Source organism: Anabrus simplex, chromosome 13, assembly GCF_040414725.1.
Source record: "Anabrus simplex isolate iqAnaSimp1 chromosome 13, ASM4041472v1, whole genome shotgun sequence".
NCBI classification, from domain to species: domain Eukaryota; kingdom Metazoa; phylum Arthropoda; class Insecta; order Orthoptera; family Tettigoniidae; genus Anabrus; species Anabrus simplex.
Window position 1 is genome coordinate 31,528,620 of NC_090277.1, and position 23,785 is coordinate 31,552,404.

Genomic DNA, 23,785 nt, shown 5'->3' on the forward strand with positions numbered 1-23,785 from the left:
CCAATTTCTTTGGCGCAATAAATAGATCCCAGGACGGGAATATTGGTATACTATATGTTATCGATGCTTTCTCAAAATTCATTTGGCTATTTTAGGTCCGGAAAATTAACTCCATTGTGACCATCTATACATTATCTAACCACATTTTCACAATTTTTGGCCCTCCCAAGACTTTAGCATCAGACGACGCCTGCCTTTTTACTTGTTCTCTTTTTCAGAATAATATTATGTTTCATATGGGGGTGCACAAGTACACATATATATTGTCCATAGAACAGGAAAAGACATTCAGTATTGTTGATCAGACTATGATATTTGAGATTCTAAGGTGTTTGGTACCAGACACCAAGAAAGAGGAATATTTACAATCTGTAGAAAAATCAGTCTGCTGTGATAATAATCGAAGACTTTGAGAAAGCAGCAGCATTCCATGAGCACGTGAGGAAAGGCTCTAGGTTCCCCCTCCTTTTGAATATTCATACAGAAGAGGCAGTTAAGAAAACCAAAGAGGAATTTGGAAAGGGAATTACAATCCAAGGAGATGGAATCAAAACCCTGAAGTTTGCTAATGATATTGTTATCTTATCTCAGTCTGCAGAAAATCTGGAGAAATTGTTGAAAGGTATAGACAGAGAATTGGAGAAGAAGCAAAAGATAAAAATAATAAATCCAAAAGTAATGGAGTGAAATGGAATAAAGTCAGCTGAAGCAGGAAATATTAGATTAGGAAATGAACATTTAAAAGAAGTAGATGAATATTGTTGCTTGGGTAATGAATTAACTAGCAACAGCAGAAGTAACGAGGATTAAAATGCAAACTGCAGGCTAGCACAAGCAAAGGAGGCCCTTCTTCAAAAAAAAAAAAAAATGTGCACTCTTCAAATGAATTACTTAGGTGTTTTTGAAAAATTTTGTCTGGAGCATGACATTGTAAGGAAGCAAAACATGGACGATAATTAGCTCCGGAAAAGAAACAGGGTTGAGGCTCTTGAAATGTAATGTTAAAGATGAATGCTGAGGGTAAGATGGGTAAGTCGAATCACGAAGGATGAGTTACAGAATTAAATTGATGGTTCTTAAAGTTATATAGCTGCACATTTGACCCCGTAACTAAAAAATTTTTTGAAACTCAGATGCTCTAGTCTTGCTCCACTCACCACTACTCATACCCCAGCAGCTTCCATATTGTCACAGCCATGGAAATGTCCGCCTCTGTAGCGTAACGGTTAGTGTGATTAGCTGCCATCCTCGGCAGCCTGGGTTCGATTCCCGGTACTGCCAGAAATTTAAGAATGGCAGGAAGGCTGGTATGTGGTTGAAATGGTACATGCAGCTCACCTCGAATGGGGGTGTGCCTGAAAAGAGCTGCATCACCTCGGGATGAGGACACGAGTTTACTTTTTTTTAGACATGGAATTAAAATGGGACTTTGGCACAAGCTACACTTTGCTCTGTAAAGAAGGATTAATATGAATATTGTCCAGTCTTTAGGTTACTCAATATTTGTTTAATATTAGCTTTATGTTGCACTGACACAGATGGGCCTTATGGGGACGATGTGATAGGAAAGGCCTAGGAGAGTGAAGAAAGTAGTCGTGGTCTTAATTAATGTACAGCCCCAGCATTTGCCTGGTATGAAAATGGGAAATCATGGAAAACCATCTTCAGGGCCGCTGACAGTGAAATTTCAACCCACTATCTCCCAGATGCAAGCTCACAGTTGTGCAACTCCAACCACTCGGCCAACTCACCCTTTTTCAATTGTTATCCAAACTTTATTGCATACTGAATATAAGACACATACAACAGCATTTCCCTTCACTTTCAGCATTTCTCCTAAAATATTATCAATACCAGTGGGTTTGTTGTTCTTCATTTGTTTGATGGCAACTTTGGATTCACTGCACAGAATTTCAGGTTCCGTGTTATACTTCACAGAAAGTTCCCATTCTTTGATGTTATTTATTTTGCAAAACAGCTTTTCACAGTATTGTTTTTACCTTCCTATTACTTCTTTCTTTTCACTGATGATGTTGTCATTTTCATCTTCACCCGTGTGTATCATTTGAACTGACAAGTAAGAACAAAATTTGACAAGAAGACATGGTCATATTGTATTGCACCTTTCTCCATATCGCCCAGAATTAAATACCATTAAGCTGATATGGGAAAGTGTAAAGAATCACATTTCTGAACATAATGTGTTACATTTCAAGTGAAGGTTTATTGGACGATGGTAAAGATAAAATATTTGTGAAGTGAAATGGACAGGAATAATGACTGTGATGGAAGCAATACTGCAACAGCAAGAAAAGGTGATAATAAAGGGACCGAAACTGCCAGCGGAAGTGGAATAGACAAGGGTACAGAATATCATGAAACATTACATGTGATAAATATCATTCTTGATCCGTATTGATGATACAATTAACAGTCGAAGGGGCATTATCTAAGAGATTTTCTATGTCTGGAAATGGTGACATAGTTATCTGTCAAGTGGTCATACTGAGTTATGTGAAATGTACAGTTGTGTGTGTAATTACTGGAAAGTGATGATGATGCTTGTTGTTTTAAAGGGCCTAACATGGAAGGTCATTGGCCCCATTACTGGAAGGATCTGTGAAAGTCTTCTTAACACGAATACTGCAATGTATGCTAAGATTGTATGTTCCACAAGGCCTGGAGTATAAAATGTCCAACTTATACTCTCCTATGTATGCTCGTACCTATTTGTCACCTTCCACTGCCATGCTATTCCTGTCCTACACATAAATGAGTGTTCTTCACAACTGCACAAGCTGTATGCACAGATTGCGACTTAGTCTTCAACAGAACAGAAAAGAAACCTACACCATCTGAAATGTTTTTGGTATACAACATACGGGCAGAAAGAGCAAACAATATCATATAATTAGAAAATGACATACGACCATTCTGCAGAAATCAAATGATGGATAAAGAAAGAAGAGTCCATCTCATTAGCGTGTGGCAACTCCTATCCTGAAATGATCTCAGAATAAAGCACAAAAAGAGAATAACAAAGTGTTGTGTCCTCTCCAACCTACTAAATACCCAGAGTAAAGAGTATTCAAACTTTCAAGATGTGGATATAATGGCAAATGGTATAAATCTCTTGGGTTATTTTTATGTTGCACCAACAGAGATAGGTTTTATGGTGATGACAGGATAGGAAAGGGCTAGGAGTGGAAAGGAAGCAGCTGTGGTCATAATTAAGGTACAGCTCCAGCATATTACTGATATGAAAATGGGGAACCACAAAAACCACCTTCTGGGCTGCTGACAGTCAGGTTAAAACCCACTGATCTTTTGGATGGAGCATAAGGATAGGGAAGTATCCCAAACAACCAGCTGTTGATCTCAGCTCATCAGGACAATTAAACTGAAGAGGCTCAAACCCATGTGTCACATTATGTGGAATCCAAAAAGAAGGGTCTGTTACAAGAAATATTCAGGAAAAAATTCATGCAAAAGAGGGCTTAGCAGAATATGGACATCTGGGATCAATATTTTGAACAAAAGTGTTGGAGCTCTTTGACACAAGACAAAAGGAAGATAGCCGTGCTTGTAGCCTAAATCCAGTTAGGATAAGGTAGCAATAACAGTGATGAAACCAGCCACCAGATGTCATGCAGTGGAGGGACTTTGAACAATACATGACCTAGCATAAAATTTTGAACTACCTGAAGAAAATATGAACGATTGAAATATATTGGAAATCTCACTATAAATCTCTCTGAGGTCCTTCAAAATGTCTGCTTTAAAATGAGTTGTTCAATGAAATCTACTCAGCAATTTCTTACAATATCCATTGTCAGAAAAAAATCATCAAAATATTAGATTACCTCAACTGTGCTCACTTGTGCTTCTCTTGGCTCTGCCAGGTCTGATCTGGGTTCTTCTTTCAAATGTGTCTCCTCTGATGTAATTTTATAATTGTCCTGTGGAAAAGTTAATGTATTAGGCACTTTTTCAGACATATCTAGACATATGGTTATATATGAGAGGGCTTAAATATTCATAATTTCCTAGTAAATAAGTCAGTTTTAGTTTCAAATCTTCACTGTCACTTTTCAGGAAAATTTCCATGTCGAGTATCCTTAAAAACATGACAAATAAGAGACCTCCAAGATTGGAGAAATGTTGTGTTCGAATGCTCAGGGAAATTTTTGAAGTGTAGAAAAGTTACATAGTATGAAACCTTCTAAACTAACACTGAAAATTCAGGAAAATATACACACATACTTACAAATAATCTGCTCATAATAAAAAAATAAATTCTGAATAATAAGGAACTTCACAATTTATCACTGTTATCTTTCACATCCTGTACTGGCAAATACAGCTCAACATGAAATACATATCATCCATATCTCCTGCTGTCTGTGAAGTGCTCAGCCTAAAGCCAGGGAGGATGCTCAATAGCTCTACCATCAGCTGACACAGAGAGCTAGGTATCACTGAGGAGGCAAACTAAGGAAATTAAGAGTGAGGTTTTCCATTGCTTTCTTCTTCTAGTCAGTCAGTGCTGTTACATTCCAGTCTCTCATGTTCACTGAAGTGTACACACAGACCAACCATATGACCATATGAACGTCAATTTCACACCCTTTCCTACAGGATATGACAGTATTATTAAAGGTGTTGCTAGCATTGCTAATATCTCAGTCACTTTCATATTGTCAGAGTCAAGCACGAGACTGAGACATAAAATACAAGTGACAAACTTGTTCTGGGCCAATCTGGAAGTCATCAAGCATTGGGCACACAGTATCTCACCAGAGGTGGATTAGGGCAGGCCACCTCATATGAAATTTGGAAAGGAAGTCATCAAGGACAAAAGCCCTTAAACTACATGAACCATACAAACAATTATTCCTATAGGTCATCTGAACGAACTACAATATCATAGAGGGGCTGTCCACCAGACGTCAGCGCTCCTTGTAAAGGCATGAGAACATATGGTTAGCTGATAGGGATATTGCAATTTGCTCTACATTGCACTGAAAGATAGGTCTTTTGGCGATGATAGGATACGAAAGGGCTAGGAGTGGAAAGGAAGTGACCTTGGTCTTAATTCGTGTACAGCCCCAGCATTTGACTGACATGAAAACAGGCAACTGCAGAAAAACCATCTTCCGGGCTGCCGATAGTGGGGATCGAACCCACGATCTCCCGAATACAAGCTCACAGCAGCGCGACCCTAACCACACGGCCAATTGCCCATTACAGGGATATTGTGAAAGGTGACTGGACTTCATATGTATTAAGAAACAAAAGGTTAGACTGCTGTCTCCAGAATCCCAGCCATATGTTCAGCATTTGGCTGCAATAATCAGTGTCACTAATCCAAGGATACATTTTAACCAAGTATTACTGAATTATAACGAACATAGCTATTGTAATTCCTGTTCGTAATTAAACCCATTTTAATGTTTACACAGACAAAGTACGATAACACAAAGTAATTATTTGATTATGTTTCTGATTTACTTTTTAAAGATCAAGGAATTAACTGAACAATGGGTTGTGGGGATGAAAAAAGACAAATAGAAAGCCTCTCAATAGAGTCACTTATGCTTTGCGCAATTTGAAGATAACAGCGGAAGGTTCACTTGCGTGGAAGCAAAATGTAAGATGAAAGGATTCAATTTAGTTAACTATCATTGAGCATTTCATCAATAGAGCAATATTCAAATGTATTCATCAATCAAAACTTTACTAATAAAAGTTGAAGCATCACAACTAATGTCGTATATTTTGAAGCTAACAACCACCAAATAGAAGAAACACCCAATGTCTTGCGTAAAAATGCTGCAGAAAAAGAAATCAAGGATCCAAAGTACATGGGAAACACTGCCCTGGAAAATCTCAAGGCTCAATTCTTCACAGATGAGTCTCTCCAGGATCGGCTGCATCTATGATGCTACGTGGTATATGTAGAATGTTATTGATTTTAATGTAAAATTTGATACCAGAAAGGCAACCCCATTTGTTTACAAAAAAAAGCTTTAAACAACAATCTATATTAACTTCGTGAGAAGAAACATGCTTGAAACAGGCGATTCTCTAGATAAATCCACAAAATATTCTCAATGGACTGGTCATATTAAGAGTAAGTAAGCCACAAGTGGATGAAAACAGAAATGGTGTTTAATTACCTCTAGAAAATGAAGGCGAACTGAGGTACAGGAGATAAAATGGTTGGAACGTTAACAGTGACAACACTGCTGCAGAGACGCCATGAAATGGAATCTATTAATGTCACTGACAGCTCACCTTAGTTGCATACTTACCTCAGAGCATACCTTCTCACATCACACGCATGCAAACTGGCAAAATGAACACAGCGTCGGGTTAGCTGGCATTCAAAGACAGTGTTGTCACGATGTTTCTGAAACAGGAACAATAGAATTGGACGAAGTTTGAATGTGCCAGAGGTCGTACAGTACGACAGTGTCTTCAAGGTCTTCAAGAAGCTTGCAGCGAAACTGCATAGCCTTGCAGACAGTGGCACGGTGGGTAAAAGCCTTCAACGAGGGACGTCAATAAGTGGCAGACGTGTGTCAGCCAGGTCATCCTGGTGTCAGTGAAGGAGAAGTGCATGCTCTTGCGGTGATAATGGACAATGGTCGATGTCATATGATATGTGAGCTGGCCCGAGACACCGGGTTATCAAATACGAATGTGCTTCATATTAGAGGAAACGCGTGGGCATGAGAATAATTGCATCCTAAATGGGTTTAGCCTGATTCAATGGAAATGCAGAAATGATCACGATACGATGCTGCTCATAACCATTTGGAGTACTGTAAGTAGGAAGAAGAGGCTTTCTTATGCCATATTGTTACGCTGGTTGAGACATGGGCTAAATTGTATGAGCCACATCTAAAATGCTGCACAAAATAATTGCATCATTACAGGTGACTCGTTACGTAGCCAAACACCACAACTACTACGATAACGGCAGTCCAAAGTACGAACTAGCAGTTACGCAAATGCCCTAGTTCAACAATAACAAAGTGGAAGCACAAGCAGACACAATTCACTCCACACAAAACAACAAATAAACAAGAACTTGCCTTAACTAGTGGAGGAGAGTTACGACAAACTGTGGATAATTAAGTAAGCACTGTATTTGGTATCGAAACACTTCATTTGAGTGAAAGAAAGAACACCTTTGCTTTAAGAAAATAAGAAATTGTAATTCAATAAAATTAAATGGTAAATCCTTAACATCGTCCTCATAAGAGAAATAGTCTTTAAACAATTTAATTATCTACAAATAACAAAGAGAAGGATCAAATTTCAACTAGTTGTGGGCGGCTCACTTAAAAGATACAAATAAAATTAACCAGTACTACGTTTCTGACAACGCGACGACCGTAGAGGTATAACAGACCAGCATTTACTTAGGTCCCTTAAAAGGAACAATTTTTAACTTGTTAAAATTATTACGGTGTAATCCAGTGAGTTTCCCCAAGAGAGACCGATGCAAAATACATACGTCAGCGTAAAATGAAAACCAAAGCTGTCGCAAGGACAGAACTACCAACCCCGAGAAAGGAGAAAAAGTAATCAAATAACCTAAGAGTATGAGTCCATATAACCGAAATTCAACGAGAGCGAGAAGCATTTTCACAAAGGCACAAATCAACTCCAAGCAAACATGGTAAACAACGGCAGAACAATAATCACCAGTACAATAGTATTTTCATGGCAACGAACACAATCTAGGAATGCCGCAAACGACCAATCCACATAATACCAACCCAAGGTCGTTACCAAAGGGCACAAACCCCAAAGCAAGAAGGAAAAAAGAATTATTTTTTTTGCTATTGGTTTTACGTCGCACTGACACAGATAGGTCTTATGGCGACGATGGGACAGGAAAGGCCTAAGAATGGGAAGGAAGCGGCCGTGGACTTAATTAAGGTACAGCTCCAGCATTTGCCTGGTGTGAAAATGGGAAACCACGGAAAACCATCTTCAGGGCTGCCGACAGTGGGGTTCGAACCTACTATCTCCCGAATACTGGATACTGGCCGCACTTAAGCGACTGCAGCTATCGAGCTCGGTAAAGAAAAATTTAACGATAAGGAGAAAGAAAAGCTCAAATGTAACTTCGGACTTCTTGGTGAAAAAACACATAGGCCTAAAACCCTGCATCGGCTTAATTCATTGAAACAATAAATAGGATATGTTTTAACTTCTGACCAAATTAATTATGATAATAATAAAACAAATATTTTTTTTATTTCACCAATGTAGAAATAAATTTATAAGGTTCGGTATACATAGTATGAAAACAACATACTATTACAAATTAAACCCGGGAATGGTGATAAGTACAACAGACTAAAGAAAATGCCGAGAATCGAGGAAGTAGAAACTTGAGAGAAATAGCCTGCACCAAAATCCACCACAGTGTGATTTCCGAAGTCAACAGTCCAGATAATGAAGGCCACTTCCAATATACATGGTAAAGAACCTACATTTTCCAGGAAATTGATGGGGAGGCGTTAGGTCCCGAATACAATACTCACACCGATTTTGTTATCAGAAGGATGCATGTAATATCAAAATTAGAGGACGATTACAGGAAGCCAGGAGCCAGAAGATGTAAGGGTGAGAAAGCTCCCTTTTCAAAGGTAATTTAACCCACATCCATGGTTTGTGTCAAACTCCAGCCCCAGAGTAGACACCAAGCACACCTTCGTCGCATATTAGTCAAGCGCTGGCCAAGCGACCTAACGTTAATGGCGGAAAACTCCTCACTAAAAAAAGAGAGCAGATCAACCAATATGGCCAGGGTTCACTGATTGGTCGGAGGCGGGGCCACATAGCCAGGCAGTCGGAAGAAGATAGCAGTATACGACAGGAACGGAGCATGTCATAAGAATCAGAAATTAGTAGGGAGCGCTAGGCCCGGGGAATATATGAATTACCTAAGATATATAATGACTTAGAACAAAATAAGGGAGAGACAGGTTGGGAATTAAACAAAACGAGACACAGATTTCAACGCAAATAGGCCAGAACGAAAATGACAGAGGAGAAGGGAAATGAACACGACACATCCGTGTCACGGGAAACCTCAAAGACTGAGAGTTCGTGTAAACCCCAGCCATGTGAAAGTTCCTGTTATACTCATGTAAAACTGTGATGGTTTTATCCTAACGCACTATGTTCCTCCACAGCAACCGTCAATGCGTATTACCCATCATTTTCTACGACAACGCTCGGCCGCATACAGTGCAAACGTGGCTGATTTGTACGGTCGATGGGGCTGGGAAATCCTGTACCATATACTAAATTATACAGCTTTAAGCCGTTATGACTTTAACTTGATTCACAAGAGGAAGGAACCACTTCGGGGCCTTTGTTCCAGAACTATTTGAGAGATTTGTCATGCAGTAAACTGCCCCATTCGAACTATGAATGTAACAGGTGCTGCAATAGATATCCTATGATGTCCACATCATTGGTAGTAAGATGTACACAATGCTGGTGACTACTGTGAAGGACAGTAAATCGTGGTATAACATTCATATCTTTTGTATGAGTTGGGTCATGGCAGAGCAAACAAAGAGGAACAGGAGGAAGGTCTTCCATCAGCAATAAATCACTGAAGATGATCACAAGAAATTTAATGACTCATGTCTTAATGTTTTGGTAGCTATTTCCAAGACGTGATCCAAGATCTTTTCACACTTCAGGCCAACCCACCTGTGCATAAAGATCCCCAGTACCCCTACTGTTACATCAGGAAGATTTTTACAATACCACATCTTCAAGATCTTTGTAACTAGGCAATATCTATTGATGGTAGTCCAGGTTTTAAGAGGAGAGTTTTTAAAAGAAAGAAAATAGTTAGAGCTATTTCAGAACCAATCCTCAGAACTTAGATGTTTGTTGAAATGGTTGATAAGGTGTTGGTGTGGGAAAATAAACAGTTTGGTGTGTATGTTAACTTAGGTAAGGGATATTTAGACACTGGCGAGTATGTAGTGCCCAAGTAAGCATTAGACTTTATGGTGGCAGCACTGAATAGCTCAGAAATACCAGTGGGTGGAGGGCCATAATAAGTGAAGTAAAGTTTGGTGAAAGAGTATTTCAGAAAACTGCAAGACACAAGCACAAAAATCATATTGTCAACAGTGATGATGGGATTTTGGACTAATAGCCTTAGGAATGAAGTTCGTTGGACTGCACTACCAGTGCTAATTTCCTCATCCAGCAGACTCTGAGCAAAAGGCATTTGCTTCTCTTGGTGGTGGTCACAATATAAAACTAGCAATGAATTCGCTAGTAGAAAATCATGTTCTGGTAGATGGTACTGCTACAGACCAAGAAAATATTACTGAGATGAAATGCCTCAAAAAAGTTCATGGTGTATGGCTTTTCTTGCCGGGAGTGTCCGAGGACAAGTTCGGCTCACCAGATTAAGGTCTTTTGGTTTGACTCCCGTAGGCTACCTGCGCGTCATGATGAGGACGAAATGATGAAGAGGCGACACATACACCCAGCCTCCGTGAGAGCGAAATTAACCGATTTGTGGTTAAAATTCCGTACCCTGCCTGGAATCGAACCCGGGAACCCTGTAGCCAAAGGCCAGCACGCTATTTAGCCATGGAGCCGGACAAGAAAAACTTGGTACTATTACAGGAAATGAAAGGAGAAAGATTTTAGAGTGGGTGAGACAGAAGAAAAACGTTTCCTTAGGTGCATAAACCTTCAGTAATTCTGTGGCTAATACCCTTCAATTCTGCAGAAATCTGGGTCATGAAGAGCTTACTGATTGTGAAAATACAATTCAGTTTGCAATGTTCATAAATTTTGCATTTTATTTAAAAAACTTGTGATGTGCCGGAAATCGAATGAAAGGACAACAAAACAATTGACCGAACAACATTGTAAACACTCGGGTTAGATTGCTAGTACTACCACAAGAGAGACAAGAGGGCCATCCCAGCGTGAAATCACGCCAACTACTTAGGGTAGGCCTCGATCAAAACACAAGACACAGGACTGGAAAGCGATGTAATCTGGGCTGAACCAAAGGTTAAAAGAACCTCCACAGAGTGTAGATCCAGGGGAATAGGATAGAGCAATTCATGTGAAATACCATAAAATACTAAAGTGTTTAACCACATTAAAATTTAATAAATAAGAATATTTTTAAAAAAGGAGAGTAACACCCATAAATAATTCATTAAATTTAAAAACCAACATAATTAAACTAAATAAATTAAGTTAAGAATAAGAAATAAATTAATTTACTGGGACCATATTAAATCACAAATCTTTTAATATTATTTAAAATACTTTGCACGTGGACTGCAGTTCTCTTTTTAAACTTTAACATTGATGGTCACACGACTATACCAGTTTGAAAGCTATCAATAACGATTCTTAAAAAAGAATGGGGTACCCCTTTTTGTGAACAAAATTTTCTACTAGAATATTGAAGAGCATGATAATGACTCCATTTAAAGGTCACACAAGTAATAGAATAAAGAAAATAAACTAGAAGGGAAGGTGAAACATCTCAACCAACAAATTCAAAATACCATGAATTGCAGAAGGCAAAGTCGGAAACAAGAAAATTTACAAATTGGCGACATGTCTAAACATGATATATTCACACCAAAAACAATGAATTTCACCAAATCACATCACAAATTAAACCAAAGAAATATCGTAGATTAAACATTCCTTAAATCATCTCGACAATGTTACTTAATAGGAGGTACAATAAACCACAGTCAACATCAATCGAAGACTTGACCTCTACACCACACAAGTGTCTGACCCACAACTCTTCCCGAAAGACAATGAACTCATAAAGTTGATGCAATGCATATCTAATATCTTATCAATATCCATCATCTTGACACAACAATGTCATAACCGTTGTGAGATGATGCAACAACAACAATGGCAAGAATGAAAGTTACGAGAAACAGAACAAAAACATAGCATAAAGAAAGTGAAGCTCCAAAAGGATAAGAGCACCTTCAATATTCTATAGAATATAAATTAGTTAGCTACCAAGAAAACCTATTAAAATAATAAAAACCAAGGAAATTAAGGTAGAACACATCTGATAACGACAAATTTAAATTTTACAATGATAATAATATTCTATTAGGCCTTAGCTGTGCCCAGAACAGTCTTTAAATATAATACTAGGAAGTAACACTTAATTACGGAAACCACAGGTTTGATATTGTTTTAAAGCCGTCAAAGTACATACCGAATATCACCTTGGAGTTTATAGGGGAACACTTTTAAACTACTTCCAATATTATTTCAACCAATGAATTCAAAATTTGAGATATTTTCACTCAATACCATAGGAACTAACAACGCATCGCCTTTGCACTGTACAGCCAATAATTCAGTTGGACGTGTTTAAACTCAAGGGAACTCCTTACGCCGACGAAGAGGTCCATAAATAATCCTATAAGGCACCTCTTATTAAATAGTATTACAACACACTGTTAGATTACAGAAAGAATTTAAATTACACTTTTACAATTTAGGAGTAAATTAAAACAACCAAATAACTTATCACCATACGTTCTAATAAGTAAGAGGCTCCACAGTCACTTCAGTCCCTTAACTAGGTTGGTAAATAATCATTTCGTTTAGCCATAATAGCTAAACAGAGCGTCGCTCGAAATACAGCCATCTTGGAGATGACCAGCTGATGACTTACAGTTCAGAGAGCAGTGTCCCCAAGACAACGCACATTGAAAATTGACTATCACACAACGGAGTCAAGGAATAAAAGTCAAAGAAATTACTCCACGTCGTCCAATCAAGATATTACATGCATCACAATTAACAAATTACAGCAAATTGCTGTCTAGCAGTTCATGGTGCATTGTTAAATGATACACTATAAATACCACACATACTAAAAGTCATAGATGGCAGTTGTTACAAAAATCCCCTTTAAATTAACTTATACCACCACTAAATTCATGCCATCCTAAGGGTAAGGGAACCAAGGCTGCAAACAGATATTCCAACAAGCCCAAAATCGGTACTGATATTGAAAAATGCATAAGTTATTTTAATATTAGGCTAACTAATGAATCATCCCTCTGTAACTCTAAGAAAATAACTGCAATGAACGGTATCATTCCTTCCCACTGTACTTCAACATTTCAGGTCTAATTTCATCTATTCCTGCTGCTTTATGACAATTTATTTACCATCCTTTCCACTTCCTTAAGAGTAATTTCACCAACATCATTGTCCTCTTGACACAGGATTTGAGAAACAATAGAGATTACTAGTAATATATGTCACACGGATGTTGCAGAAAAAAGACTATGTTCTATGACTGAGAAAATTATTTGTGAGAAAAAATTTGAAGAGCATGATGCTGTACTGCAAGAATGGGCTAAAGATGGTATTGCTGAAGAGAGACATTATGAAGGGGCTAGAGGCAAAGTATACATTCTAACTCATCGGCGTGTATTTAAGGACAGTGCAACTATGCAAATTAGACCCATATTCGCCACATCCAGTAAAAGGAAGAGGGAGTTATCACTGAATGACTGTATGAACAAAGGTCTGAACTTAATCATAATTTTTCCCTCTCAGGTTCAGAGAGATGTCAATGGGTGTGATCTCGGATATAAGAAAGGTGTTCCTACAAGTGTCAGTAAAGAGGGTTGATCGACTTCTACGGTGGGAACATCATACTCATAAGAGCTCGAAGGTTTTTTGCTGTTGCCAAGTGGATGGGAAAGTAGCATGCTTTTTTCAGGCAAAGAAGACTCTGTCTCTCCAGTACTGGAGATGCTAGGTCTTGTCACTAAAAATTGCAAAATCCATAATGAACCTGTAAAAAGAGCAAAGGTTTTTCTATCTGTCAGGGCATCTTTGTCCCCATTGGTTTCCCCTGCCCTGTGACTGATGCTGAAGATTCTGTTGCAAGACAGTTTGGAGAGGAGAATTAGTTGCGACAAAGAGGTACTACCTGAAAAAAAGTCATCTTCATAAAGTGGAATAAACAATTACCTCCATTAGCTTGTACCGCTATTCCGAGACAATTTACCTTGGCTAGCTGTAAGGAAATCTTAAAACTTCTTACATACTGTGATGCCAGTAAATATGCTTATGCTGCAGTTGTATTGTTGAGAAGAAAGCATCACGATGAAATCAGTCTGCAGATAATATTCACAAAAGGGAGGATAGCACCATTTAAGAGACCTATAACACCACGACTAGAATTACTTTCCTGCTGTATTGGTGTTTGAATGTTAACCACTGTAAGAGACAGTCTCAGGCCCTGTGCAATGCTATTTTCGGACACTGCATTGATATAAAGAAAAGTGTCTTTGTACGAAACAGAGTGAAGGAAATAATGACTTTCTCCAACAGAGCAGAGTGGCGGCATTTACGAAGAATAATTTATCCAGCTGATTTGTCTTCACGAGGTTGTAACATGCATGAGATTTAGAAGAATCCAAGTGGTGGGAAGGTCCTGTTTTGGTGAAGGTGGGAGAAGAAAAGTGGCCTTGTTTTGAAGGTGCCATGCAAGAAGAGGAAGTCGATCGTGGAAGAGATAAGGTGAATGTGACTTATGCTGCCCCTCCGGGCAGCCTCATTGGTATCTGTAATATTCTTCTTCTATATCAAGATTGTCAGAATGGTCACTTGGAAGTTGCAGTTTACTATTAACAAAAGAAGGAATGCGAAAGAAAGACTGGTTGGAGAGAGAACCATGGATAAAATAATGGCATCAGAATGGACACCCATTTGGTTTGTTCAAGAAGGTGTTTCTGGGGGAGAAGAGATTTCCAGCTGGAAGTCACTTTGCACGTTCAAAGACTGTTAAGGAAATTTGTGAGTAAAAACAAAGATCACTGAAAGAAAAGATAGTGAGGACTTCAGATGCCCAATGGTACTACCGAGTAAACATCGTCTGGTGCAACTTCTAATTCATGAAGAACATGTTAGAATGTTGCACGTTGGCACTCGCATGTTACTTTTGCACTTCTGAGAAAGATTGTCGGTTATACAAAGAGGAAGGAGCATCCAGGCCATGCTGTCAAGATGTGTGAGATGAAAATAGCACGAAGTTAAGAAGACGGATGCTAATTTTGGAACTATGTCGGAAAACAGAATAAAAGATGCTGCGGTATTTGAGATGACAGGTGTAGACATTTCTGGACCTTTGATACTGAAAGGAGGAAGAGGGGAATGGATTGTGCTTTTTACATTTGCCGTATATAGGACAATGCACTTGGAACTGGTTAGCAGTTTCATAATGAACATACTTTTTTCTGAGCTTTTGACGGTTAATCGCTCGATGAGGAAGTCCAAAAGTTGTCCGCAACGACAATGGAACAAATTTCACTAGTACAGATAATTAGTTTTGAACTGTCCACTACAACCACAAAGAAAGAGAGTCCTCAATGCAGCCAATAAAGTGGAGGATTAACATTCCCACAGCAGGTAGGTGAGTTGGTTGGTGACGTGTGATTTGGGTAGTAAAGAGAATTTTGAGGTATGTCCTTGGAAGAGCAAAACTGTTTCACGAAGGGATGACAATCCTACTGTGTGAGTGTGAAGCCATGGTTAATTCCCGTCCTCTTACTTACTTGCTTGAGAAGCCTGAAGATCTCAACCAACTTTCAGATTCAGGTATTTTGCAAGAAGATGTCCGCACGTGCATTCTAGATCTAGATCAACTGGATTCTGTGAACGTATCCAGGAGATTTTGATTTCTACTACAGATGCAGCAAGATTTTGAGAAGAGTACCTAAGTCAGTTGATTCAGAGGCAGAACAAGATGCCCACAAACACTGCAAAAGGAGATGTGGTGCCGGTTAGAGCTGATGGGAAGAATTGGACCAACTGGCCATTAACACGGGTGCTGGAAGTGTATTCTGAGAAAGAGATGGAAGAGTTGTGAGGTTGAAAACATTGTCAGGTGATGTAATTAGTCCACATCAGTGAATTCTGAAACTTCAGAGGATGCTGACGACTGCCCCAGTAGATTTCACTCTCAGGAACAGTCTGACTCATCAGACTCCTCAAAGGGAGCAGTGGTAACCACGAGTGGTCGACAAGTGAAAATGCTATAGATGTTGATTCCCACAGGGAATCTGAAATATTTGACCCGAATGAGTAAATTTATGTCCAATAACGGACCATTTATATTGGTATTATTAAGTGAAAACCCCAAATAAATTATGTTTCGAATTCCTTCAATGCTTAACTTCTTATTTTTGGAGATTACCTTAGCTGAGTGACTGAAAAGACCATATAGATAGTTTGATGCCCATTGTGCTTAATTTTGATTTGTACCACTCTTTATAAATAGGGAAGGATATGAAGAAAAATATGTTGTAAATATTCTGTTTTGTTTTCTCCTTGGAATTACTATCATTGAGTTTACACACCATGAGTGTGTATTCCTTGATATTATCACAGCATGTCTCTTATTTCATGTGAATATAAAAACTGATTCAATATAAGTGATTTATAAAAATGGGAAATTCCCTTCAGGTAGAAAGAGTGTTTCTCACAGGCTACGTGCTCTAGGAATAAAGACATTCTGTTAAAGATATCTCCCTCATTTATCCTCCTAATAAAATGGTGTACAAGAGAAGAAAGTTTTAGAAATAGATTCCCAGTAAGATTGGTAGATTTCAAATAAAGTTGGCCATGTATATTTTGTGGGGGTGTAGAATCCAATTTATTCGTCGATGTTGAAATGATACTGAACCTAATTCTACCCATGCAGAAGAGGATTCTGAAGGTGGATTCAAATATATTCTGTATTTTTCCAGCTATAAAAACTCAAAAACAAAAAAAGACAGGCAAAACTCCAAAGCTAAAATATATGTAGGTATCATTGTTGCACCTGAAATGGATAATTATAAGAAAATGTTGCCAAAATAATCAATGTATAGATACACAGTTGTTACAATTTATATAGATTACAGTAATTACTAATATGCTTGGCTTATCAGTCAATGGACTAGAATGATGCAGCTTTCCATGTCACTTTATCCTGTCCCATCTGCTTCTTCTCTAACTAGTGCAGTGTTTTCCCCAGAAATTTTGTCAGCCAGGTATCAGGAATCAATGGCCAGACGGGGAATACTGTGTACCAAAACAGATATGAAAAAAAATTAATTTATTCCCCTGAGGGCATTCATATTACAAGACAGGTGACGTTGAATGCCAAACTGAACTATTTTAGTGTTATTATCATGAACAAGGCTATAGAGTGTTTTGAACTTCTAGTGTTCTACTGCTTGTTCATAATCATCCAATACTGGAGATAACCATTCCATTGCTGTGGTTTGACATACAGGTTTGAGACGCCATGCGGAACCACTAAACAATTAAACTGTTGTACCTGATGCAATTATGCTGAAAGTAATGATCATACAGTTTTACATATGTAACATGTGCATATCTAGGTTATGTTAGACGGGCGCTCTGCTAACAGGGCAGGGCAGCGCGACCATTTAAAAGGTCTTAGGGAGAGCATCGTAGTTGAACTTATATATACTGTCCCCGTTAAAATTGGCGATATTGTGTATATTTTCAACAAGTGGAAATTAAAAGTTTTATTGTCTGCCTGGAACTGCAATGTGTCATTTGGGGAAGTTGCGGCGAGCTAAGAACGAGTTATTTTCGTCATTCAGAGGGGTGATACATGGTCCGAACCGTGCCAAGGTCGAGGCAAATCACGTGACTACCGCCGCACGCGCGCAATTCAGATTCTGAATCTGGAATAGTCTGAGCCAATTAAATGAGACCTATCAGCCAATTGCCGTTCTCGTTGAAGATCACACCTCCCAGGCCGATAATATAAAAAGCCTTGTTACAAGTAAATATCTCTCTGAATATCCTTCGCTGTGCTGCTCTCTGAATATTCTTCACTGTGCTGCTCTCTGGATATTCTTCGCTGTGCTGCTATTCTGAATTCCAGACTTGGATGTGCGACGCTACGTTATCCGACCACGTGGAGAAATGATTTTCAGTGCAAGTCGACGCCCGTTCTACCAGAATTTAGCGAGATAATTAGCGAATACCTATGGAGTAAAACACGCATTAAGAACTAAGTTAAGTGTGACTGCGTAGACGAGTTATTAACATTCGACGTGTGCTTGTGCAAATACTTATTCTTGTCATCTCAGTTACAGCTTGCGCCCGGAATTCAACAGAAGTTGTCTTGGAAGCTGAACACATCAAGATGGACAATTCCACAATCATCTGCAACTCAACTTCATCGAGGGACACCTGCTACAAAGTCTCCATGGGTCTGTAAAATGTGAGGCGTATCTGGTCATTGGAAGGAAACTGACCTGAGGAAAATGTTGGAATAATTGATTTTCGACGGGGATCGAACTCCATCTAAAGCTTGAGTACCTTTTAATTTAATTTATCTGTCTCATCTTTTGTAAAACTAGAGGTCTTTCTTCTTTAAGTCGTAGATCTATTAGTTTGTTGTAGTTAGAAACATTTCATTTTTCTAATTCTTAAGGTGTCGTGGTAGACTAGGTACGTGTGAATGAAATTTTGAATCTGTTAGAGTAGACATGTAGGTTGTCTTTGAATGATTTCCCATGCTTATGAGCTTAATATCTAAAAATCACTGACCACGCGATAAATCTACTTTCTTTGTAATGTTGAAAGTTATTGGACTGAAATTTACGTGTACATTTTAAGTGAATAGGGTCGAACCTAGTGTCTTTCAAGATCACTTGCTGTATTTATGATGAAGTCATCAAATTTTATGATATTCCACGAGGATCAGTAGATGTAATAATCACTTAAAGATCGGGTAAAAGAGAATTAAACGCTCGTGAGCCATAAATTTACAGTAGAGTCCTTATATGTGAGATTGAATGTGCTCTGTTCATGAAGCGTCTGGAAATATGACCAATCCTGAGGGATATTTATTGTATAATTGAGCGATTGATGATTTAATGTTGATATTTGACTTATTCTTGTGTATTGGGAGCGCGAGATAGATTATAATTACTGGAGCACGTGTTGCGAGTGTATTTCACAAGTAGGGAATAAAAATAATGCGATTAAGGCTCACGCACGCGATAGTTTCAACCTGTAGCCCAAGCGATGGTAGTGCTTATGGATTTTACTAGAATCTTCCATTATAATTTCAAGAGTTAGATGAATTCACATCGATATGTGAAATATGTTTCTACCAAGTGATACCCATGACTTCGATCACTAGTCACCATTAATGAAGAATAATTTCAGTACACAGATTATTTCTGCTGGATATTACGTGACCTGACCATTCTTAAAAATCATGAATAAAATTGCCAAAACAGGATTCGATGTAAATAATGTATATAAAATACGTGTTTTCTAGTGTGAATGTGTGTGTGTGTGTGTAAATATGTATATTTCTCTTGTATCATGTTGGTCCAATTTAACTTGATCTGGTCGTATACTTGCTGCGACGCAGATTACATTCATCGTTGTACGCTACCTTAAGAAGTAATTTTCATGCCTTTAAGGGAAAATTTGATCAACTTAAGTCGAGGAAGACTAGGAAAGGATTTATTTTCTTCATTAGCGAGATTTAAAAGGAAAGATCATTTCGTTATTTTACGAAGGCACTCGATTTGTAAATAAAATTTATTTAACTAGCTCACACGTGGATAACATAAAATTTCTGACATATGTATAGTTGAACTTTGAAATATTTTAAGATTAATTTGAATGGAAATGCAATGCAAAGATCAGAAGTAGATGTTCGTTAGCCGCATAATTACTTTGAGTTATGGTGAAAATAAGTCATAATAATTAATTGGAAAATAATTATTCTGGAATGTTAATGACAATCGTTAGGTAAATGATGCAGTGGAAAATTAACGAGAAACATGATCATGTAACAGTGAAGCATAGGTTAATTAAATGATCAGAGATTAATAATAATAATGATCAGAATAATAATTAATTTTGAAAATTTTGAAATCAATTTTCATTTTCTATTGAAGTTCATGTTGGTGTCATTGACTAATATTAAATACTGTAAATGATAAATTTAGTTGAATTCATCTTAAAACCACATGTTGAGACTACTCTGAATTGGTAAAGCTTTGAATACATTTACTGTAAAACCCTCGTCAGCAAGACAGTTGTTTAATTATTTTATGAACCTCTATGTTAATTTTTAAATTCTTTCAGTCAAATATTTTGATTTGGAAAGGCAAGAGGCCTAATTTTTCTTTGATTTTCGTTACAGCACAGTAAGGCTGGAAAACCAAGGAAGAAATAAATATTATGGAAGTTCAATGTAAAAGAATATCATCAAGAATATTTTCATTTGTTATTTGCTTATGTGAATAAATGTCAGAGTGTTGTTTTAACATTTCTTTTTATCCTGCTTGGTCATCAACCCTTGACTTCCCTTAAATGCCTCTAGAAAGTGATAGCCAACGATCGAACGGTCCACCTCGGGATCTCTTGCTCGCTGGCTGGGCTTAGCTCGGGAATAATGGGGGCAATACTACAATCGTTTCATCACATTAACGTCATGGCCTGCCCTACCACTCCCTCTAGATGTGCTCCCAAACTAAATTCCTGAAATCCTGCAGGACTTTATTTCAAAAAAGGCAATAATGACAAGGTTGTTCTAACATTCCTTCAGTTCTTGTAGATTTCATAGAACATTAATACAGCTGTTGCTGTACCTATAGTCACACAATCAGGTCGGGTGATACCAGTGTTGTATTGGGTGGTGTGAATAAAAATGAGCACGCACTCCTTACTTGCGAATTTAGAGCAGGCACTTGCAACAAGGTTAATAAGAACCACCGGTCGGTAGCAGTCCTGTGACCTTGAGAACACACTCCAGTCGCTCGAGTAGCAGAGTGGTCAATCCAGATTTCTGGTGAATAAATATAAAGCGGGCTTTCTTTCCAGTAAGCATCTGCTCATGTTTCCTTGAGCAAATTCAGTAGGTGACACCAAATTATAGTGTCAAGTTCAACAGCATGGGAGAGTTTTTGGTGGTGGTTAATCCAAAAAGAAAATCCCCCAAATTACCATATGAATTCACCATTAAACAGAATATTGTGTCTGTTAATGAATAAAATGCCAAACGTGGGCATATTTCATGACGAGAGTATCTTATTAAGGTCAGTTAGAAGGAAACTCGCACAGAGACAAGACATAAAGTAAATAAAGTAGCATTATTGTGTACCATGAATAATATTAGTACTTAGATTAATTTAGATTAATAATGTATATTTTAGGAGAAATTAAAATAATAATTTAAAAAAACACACTTACCACTGTCCATAGTTCATAAGTATAATATTAGGTTTATATTTTAATTTATATTGTAAATTATTTACAAAATTGGAAATACGAATTGAGATGTTCTGTAAGTGAGCAGTAATGCCTGTTGAACAATAAATAAAATAAATAAAAATAAAATAAAATTTGCAGAGAATCATCTCAACTTGATTACAAAGTGTTCTATAGTTCCAGTAAGGAGCATGCTGAACGGTTAGCGGAGCATTTCCTTGGGCACTCCAAAGAAACAAGAGGTGGTGCACTAACAAACTAAGACAAAATGAAAATCTTCTTGCATTATATTGGTGACCCTGGGTTTAAGAGTGGAGTTGGTGGAGACATCTTGGAGCACTGTGTCAAAAACATTTTCGCATGTTTTGACATGAATACAAATGAAAGCAGATTATTAGATATAATTCCAACAAATGTTGCTTGGATGCAGGAAGCACAGGCTAAGTGACAAGAACGTTTTAACTCCCCTTATGTTGTCGGAGCTGTAAACTGTACTCATGTACAAATTCAGAAGCCACATATTCATGGGAATGACTACGTTTACAGAAAAGACGTCCCTAGCATTAATGAACAGGCCACTTGCAATGGAAGGGAAGAGTTCAACCATGGCCTGGCTCTGTCCATGACTCCCGAATCTGGAGGAATTCCGATGTCTTCAGAGTTATGATGCCTCTGTTGGAAGTCGAAGAGATGACAACTCCTGCAGATCTGGCTCCTCAAAAAATACATTCAATTGTCAATAAACCATTTTCATCATACTTAGCTTTTGTTATTTACGTTCCACCATTGTCCTCAATTTATTAATGTCTTCATTTTCAGGCTATGATATCCTACCTTTCAGACGGCCGATGGTAGGATTATTCTCGCCCTGCATTAAAATTCACCAGCCGCTTATCCCGTTACTTTAATTATATGGGTTTGTTTCCAGTACGCTTTAATTCTACTTTATATTCCAGTCTTGTGTTTATGTTTTGTAAATTTTTACCAATAGTTGTTGGACCACTGGGCGAGTTGCCCGTGCGCGTAGAGGCGCGCGGCTGTGAGCTTGCATCCAGGAGATAGTAGGTTCGAATCCCACTATCGGCAGCCCTGAAGATGGTTTTCTGTGGTTTTCCATTTTCACACCAGGCAAATGCTTGGGCTGCGCCTTAATTAAGGCCACGGCCGCTTCCTTCCAACTCCTAGGCCTTTCCTATCCTATCGTCGCCATAAGACCTATCTGTGCCGGTGCGACGTAAAGTCCCTAGCAAAAAAAAGGTTGTTGGACGAAAATATTTATGTTAAATTTAGGAAGAAGTTCACACTGAACTGCATTTATTGCACATATTTTCTTGTGTTTCTTATCTGGTAACTGCATTTATTGCACTTGGTTCCTTGTGCTTCTTATCAGGTAACTGCAGGGTTCCCAAATATCCCAGATTTTACGGGACAGTCTCATATTCATGTTAAATGTCCCATGCCCGGAACGGTTCTTATCCGGGATGGTTGTTGTCTCGTATTTTCAAGCATTTTGTAACTTGAGAGAAATGAGTCAGTTTTTATATCTCCGGTATAATATTTCCTGCAAAAATCTCTCTTTTCTTCTTTCTGTCTGATGTTTTCATTGCAAAGAGGACTTACTCTGGTATATTTTTCGCAAAGACCGAAGAAACTCTTTGGTTCATTGCTTACAATTTTGGCAAGTTTTGGGTTGGCCAGCATGGTGGATATAATGGGTAAGAATGAACAATTGCCGTCAGTGCCACATGCACTGTGCTCTTTCCATTTGCAAGATTTTTGACTCAAGCAAAAGAGATATCCTTCTATGATATTAGTGCCCTTATTTGTAAGTTAAACATACAGAATGTGATTTTTCTTACAACTGGCTTAACATCGCACCGACATAGATCGATCTTATGGCAATGATGCGACAGGAAAGACCTAGGACTGGGAAGGAAGTGGCCGAGGCCTTAATTAAGGTACAGCCTCTGGTGTGAAAATGGGAAACCACGGAAAACCCTATTCAGGGCTGCCCACAGTGGGGCTCAAACCCAGTATCTCCCGGATGCAAGCTCACAGCTGCGCGCCCAGTAGAATGATGTTGATGTAGATAAAATATATGATGGGTATTTAATTATAAGACGCTAATTATCAGTGAAACAAGCAGATAGTAATTTGCTTGTAAGTTCAAAGTGGTTATAAATATCCCTAAGTGTAGGGACATATGAAGTAAGAAACTTTGTGAAAATGGTTTCTTTTTGTTTAAACATACTTGCCTCAAATTCTTTCGTCGGGAGGGGTATTTTCACATATGAATGCAAAATGTTCGGATGTGAGAAACAGATGTTCTGTGTAAATTTTTCTTCAGTTTCATGCAAAGACTATTTATTACAATTGGTCCAAAAATATGCTGAATGACATAGTATCGGCATGGAAATAAAATGTTAGTTTCAGTATG